A 6,385-nucleotide genomic window follows, 5' to 3' on the forward strand; every position below is an offset into this window, starting at 1 on the left:
ACATGGAGACCATGTTCAAGGCTCATTGTCTCTCCATCAGAAGACAATGTCCCCCCAGTCCCCACTTTTCCTTAAACCGTATGTGTTGTGTCTTTCTTAATCTCCTGTTGCCCCCACTCAGAGCTGGTCATGGCAGATAGTAACTTGATGGGTTGCAGAATCAAGTGAGGATGCTCTGATCAAGATATCACAACATTTCTGTATTCAGATGGGAGATGCCAAGGAGAGAGGAAAATGTAGGCATGGAAGGGGAGAGGAGGTATGACTGATGTCCCCAAGGTGGCAGAGGGGATGGGCACCCAGCACACAAGCTGTAGGGCTGGCCTGAGTTAGGAGAACAGAGTTTTTCCTTCACAGGAGCGGGAAGGCGAAGCGTGTAGACATAAAGGCAGGAGACTGGTTAGACATGATGCTGGGAGTGTGCTGAAGTTCCCTACTAATTTTTCTCTACTCTGTTCTCAGTGCAACAAGTGGTAGCAGTCAGCTGCAACTGCAGGGCTGGTTGGCTGAAGGCAGTCATGCAAGGGGTGAGTGAGAAGTTTTGCCCAGGATATAGGACAGCTGGTCAAAGTTGTGCCATAAAAGATAAGTGAACTGGCAAGTAAAGTCCATTCTGCCTCCTGGCAAGACAGGCTGCTAGGCTGTGTCAAAAAACCAAAGAAGTTTAAGGCCAGCTGAGCAAGGGGGGACCAAGCGGTGTGTGTGGGGGGTGCTTTACAGAGCAATTCAGTTACCTTTGTGGCATTGCATTTACACTGCAAACACTGGCTGAGATCCAGCACCCGGCTAGGAGGTCAAGATGTGGTGATGGATGAAGTCCATCACAGGTCATATGACCTGCAGAGATATACTTTCCTGTGAGAATAAGTCTCAATTTTGTAATTGAAGTAATTGGGGAGGGGGGGAGGTTCTTGGGTATCTGATGAGAGGAGGTGAAAGGAAGAAGTGTAGCAAGAACTAATCAGTGAATTTACAGGGGGTTGGGAGGTATAAATTTTATAACTCAGAACAGCCACAAACAATTCCTCCTTAAGCTTAACTCTCCTTTTTACCTAAGTTATGCAGAGTTAGTTGCCACCCAAAGACCACGGACTTTGTGGTCTTCACCAAATCCCTTAATTTACGTGTGATGTGCATCCCGGATGGCGTGCTTTCCAGGGCTCGGCCACATGGGGGCCATGATTCTGCCACGGAACCTATTTTTCCATTATGAGTGGTAACTGGAGAACTTGTTTTGTCAATCAGTTGTAAAAAAATCCATCCCAAATATTAACTGTTTTTGTAAGCCTCTCAAATCATCCTGCCCATTTTTTTTATGGTTCTAGGTAAGTCCAAGAAGACCATCATTAAATAAGCCACAATTGTCACAGACAGGCTGAAACTTCATGCTTCGCCTTCTCTGCTGTTTAGCTGGTAGTAATCAAATCAGGAAGCCCAGTGGGATTCTGTTCCCAATCTTATTGTGCAATCATTGTCCTGGCTCCTTTCTTTCATTATTGCACACAGAACCACACTGATCTCATCCACTTTCAAAACGACTGTTTGTTTCCCCATTGCTGCAGAAAGTTGTGCCAGGTTCCCCCAGACCCCTGAATGTTTTCCCATAACACATTTCCATCTCAGAGTTACACTGCTTAATGCTTGCTGAATGTTATGATTTCTGTGTGCTTCTTTCAAATGCCCTTCCTTAAAGGATTTTGAGTAAATGCAATTTTTAGTCAATTGAATATTTCCCCACCTTATTTCTTTTCATTTTTACACAGATTGGCTATTTCTTCATTCCACAGGAAAAAGGCAGTAGTAGGCGATGGCCAGTTCTAAGCCACTACATCAAAGCAGCCATGTAACCACTTTCCATGAAGGGCTAGTTATTAAATACTTGATAAAGGCAATAATAATTTTTTTGTTTTGTTGTACTGACCTTACAAATGTTTTTATTCTCTCACATATCCTTGTGTGGTTCAATTATATTTATCACACTGTTTGAAAAAGTAAGTGATTTTAAGTTCCTTCTGCTATTGGAGGGAATTGGTGTGTGGTTGTATGAATCATTATGTATTTTGCAAGTTGGGATAAATCCTCAAGTGCTTTTATACAGGAGCTGAGGCCCATCTATTCTTAAAGCTTATCATGGGATTTTCATATATCTTTGTATGAATTAGTATTCTATGTTGCAAATGACTTGAAGTCCCTTAAACAACAAAGAGAAATGTGGCCTTTGTAACAGAAAAGCACAGATGTAGTCAACTTCAGGTAAGGTTTGATCCAGCAAACAATGTCATAGAGGAGAGAGGATTATAGAGAGTATGAGAGCATTTGGTAATAAAACTATAAGGTTAGTTTTTGAGATTTTGTGAAGTTTTGTGTATTTGTCAACTTTCTGAAGTATGTAATGCATTTTGATTTTTTCTTACTCTGAATAATTTTGTATTCATAATATTTATCCACTAAAGTGGTTTCTGCACAAACTGTGTAACTTCAAGTATCACAGAACCTGGATCTGTTCCTGCTGAGGAGAGGATGAGAAGGTAGTTCCCAGAAGAAAATATTTTATGAAAATGAAGGTGAAGTGACATCTAATGACAAAAACAAGATAGAAACGAAAACCTATTTTGGTGGTTGTAAAAAATGTTGAAAATTTTTAGCTTTTAATTTTGCTTGGATGAGTCTGATAAATGTTTTATTGGTAATGAAGCTATTTAAAGGTGGGAGCTATGGGTTCAACTTTTCTGGGTTTAGCCCCAGTGATCAGAAAAGTAATTTGTGTGTAAAAACACTGATTTTCTAATGCTTCTTTCCAGAACCGTGATTCGAAAATGGTTACACTCTTTCTTTATTTGACCAAACACAAACGTTTCACAGAGGGACCCAAGTTCCATGGAGGAGGTAAACCAGAACCTCAAAGGACCCTACATAGAAATATCACCACAACAAGAGCAAAACGTGGATTAAGAAAACAATGATGAGAGATTTGGCTACTGGCCCACTTATTCCAAATAATTATCTACTGGCTATTTCCCTGGTATTTGACCAAAGAAATCTTGCCAGATGTATGATTGTCATTAATTTAAGAATGACCCAATGTAACCCCATGTTTCCTAGCATTCTTGAAGAGCACATGTTTATTTTAAAGGTTGATGTTTCTAAAGGTTTCTAAAGGTTTGATGTTTCTAAAGGTTCATGCGTGTTAGAAAAGAACTGATGTGAAATTACTTGGGAGGAAAACACTTGAAGTAGACTGCTCACCTTGGCATTTCCAAGAAAGGTTTGAGATTCATTCTGAGTTTTGTCGGCGAATGCAATTCCTTCTCGGTGAGACAGCGTGTGGGAATGGAGCGTGTGGGAATGGAGTGGGTCGGGGCATCTGGAGGCCGCGCCGCTGCCGGTGGTCCAGGGAGGCCCGGGTCTCCTTCCCGTGGAGTCTTTGCCTTCTCCAGAGCTCCTTCACCTGGTAGTTAAGGGGGACATTTTGGTTTGTATATTTATTTTTGTGGTACGTTTTTTAAAAGATTTTATTTATTTAATTTTTAGAGAGGGGGAAAAGATGAGAGAAAGAGAGGGAGAAAAAGAGAGGGAGAGAAACGTCGATCGTGCCCTGACCGGGAATTGAACCAGTAACCTTTCGTTTTAGGGACAATGCAGAACCAACTGAGCCGCACCAGACAAGGCTGTTTGGTGCACTTTTAAGTAACCTTAGTCTGAGACCTGTTGGGGTCTATTGAGAACAAATACACATAAACCAGCAGCCACTTGGTTTGTGCTTTGCTGTTTGCCAAGTCACCTCTCTCGGCACAGTGTCTTCATTTGTAAAAACCAGGGAGTTGTTCCAGAAGGATCCCCAAGGTGCAAACAGCTGCAGCGCTCTATTCTAGTGTCCTACTATAGGGTGTGCATACATCTCACACATTGTGTTCTGTAGGTTCTATACTACAGCGCGTAGATATTTGCAGACAAATGTTAAAGGCTTTAACACTGGAAATAGGCCCCTGAAACTCAGGAATCTTCTTCAGCTTATTGTGAATGCACTGACTTTCATCTTTCCTGGAAATTTGCTGGGAATAAGTAGTGTCTTCCAACATTTCTTAGAGGAGACTTTTCCTCCCCCTCGGCAGTTAGACCGCCCCACCTCAGCCAATCGCTGTGGACTGGGGATATTTACGTAAATGGTCGGTGGGCCTCAGAATCATCTGGGGGTTTATTAAACACAGATTGCAGGTCCCACTCCCAGAGCTTTTAGGGCGGGGCCTGGCAGTCAGCACTGTCCACAGTTCCCGGGTGACGTTGCTTGCTACTTCAGGACCCACTCAGAACCACAGATGTACAGCATTTACCCGTCTGGCTGACCCTTCCCTTGGAGGAGGCAGGGCATTTAAGGGCATTTATGACCATTATGTAGGATGAGGTCCGTATTTGTCCTTCAAGATACTCCTCTCCTCCCTCCCAGGCCAGGAAACTCAGAGCTACCATAATAGACAGTCCAGCCAGAGAGTAGACTCTTGATTTCCAATCTTTGGTCTGAAAGATAGAGGGGAAGAGAAAATACTTTCTTTTTTTCACCAGTGGTTTGTACTGGAGATTTCTTATTTGGGTGGCTTGAAGCCAGCTAGTATTGCTGACCTTTTGTCCAGTTAATTCTATCAAGGCTTTTATTGAATCCCGAAATATTGCATTTTATCCATTTATTTATCTATCTGCCCATCTACCCATTCATCTAAATAATTCATAATCACCCTAGAAAAACTGGAAAGTAAATGTAAGCAAAAGATAAATAACATCCAGAATCCAATTAACCCAGGAAAATCACTTTGAAAAACAGGCCGCATTGCTCTGAGACACGCATCACCATCTCCCACAAACATCTCTGCATGTTAATAAATACACAAGTGCTCCACCATTTAGTTTTAAGTTATGTGGTATTGACTATAAAAGTAACAAGTTCCTAATGTTAAAAACTAGACAATTAAAAATATATTAAAAAATAACAGTCCTACTCTCCTATACCAAAACATTATTTTCAATAGCTGCAGAATATCTTACTGTATAGAAAACACCACGATTTTGCTGGCCCCCTAATTTAGCCCTTAAAATGCTTCTTTTTTCCTTCTATAATAAATAATACAGCATTGAAATTTTGCACATAGACATTTGTATATTGGTCATTTCTTCATTTTAATGATATTTTAACATCCTTATGGCTGTCAGATTTACAAATGAGACTTTTACGTAAGGCAGCTCAGAAGTAGATGGTTGATTACATTAAAGAGGCGGGAAAGCAAGGAATCATTTTAAAAAAGTAAAGGAACTTTATGAAAGACACAGGTGACTCGTGCTATTTAAACTTCTAGAGCAAAGAAAGAGAAATAAAGCATCCAAATTATTTCATATGAAAGAAGGTTGGGTTTTTGTCAAATGCTTTTTCTGCATCTATTGAGATGGTCACCTGGTGTCTAGTCGTTGGGTACAGCATACTGATTGCTCTTCAGGTGTTAAACCACTTTTGCTTTCTTGGGATAAACCTGCTGTGGCCATGATGCGTTTTCCTTTGTACGTAAAGATGTGTTCAGTTTGCTAAAATGTTAAAATGCTTGCATCTATGTTTAAGCGGTGTATTGGTCTGTAGTTTTCTTACGTCTTTGCCTGGTCTTGGTGTCAGTGTGATGCTGGCCCATAAAATGAGCTGGGAGGTATTCCCTATTCAACTGTCTGAAGTTGTGCAGAATCAGTATTATTCCTTCCTTAAATATTTGGGCCTGGGGTTTTCTTCGTGGAAAGGTTTTCACCTACACTTTCAGTTTCTTTAATAGATACAGAATTATTCTGGTTATCTAACCTTTCTTTAGTGGGTGTTCGCAGTTTGTGTCTTTCAAGGAATTGGTCTGTGTTAGCTATGTTGTGGCATTTCTACCTGTGGTAATTAGAATAGCAGATGGAAGTCTTTTCCCCCCCTCTTTTCCAGTTAACTCTCCTTTTGGTGTTTGGAAGCCATACTGGGTCTGGACTGGTCCCTGTGGTCCCCACCTTTCCTTTTATGGTCAGCCTTTGGAAAACTACTACTTCCTCCTCTCCCTACCACTTGCATTTCCCACTTAAAAAATTCACTCCAAATTGTGCCTTAATTATTGTTTAATCAGTCCAGGAGTGTCTGCATTTCAAAAGAAAATGTTTCTGTGAGGAGTAGGTGAGGGAAGTACTTCAGGAAATGGGCTTTCCTCTCTTTTTCAAATCCTAATCTATTACACTTTTATTTTCACTGTTGTGCTTAAGTCTCCACCCAGTGAGTTTCCGCTGCTCTTTGGTTAACTTAAAATCTCTGACATAGCCCTGCAAGATCCTGCCCTGGCAGAGTGATCAGAATCCATTCTGTATGCTGTCTGGTGGAACCCTG

This window comes from Artibeus jamaicensis, unplaced genomic scaffold, assembly GCF_021234435.1.
Source record: "Artibeus jamaicensis isolate MK-2021 breed Jamaican fruit bat unplaced genomic scaffold, CSHL_Jam_final contig_387, whole genome shotgun sequence".
In the NCBI taxonomy this organism is placed as follows: Eukaryota; Metazoa; Chordata; class Mammalia; order Chiroptera; family Phyllostomidae; genus Artibeus; species Artibeus jamaicensis.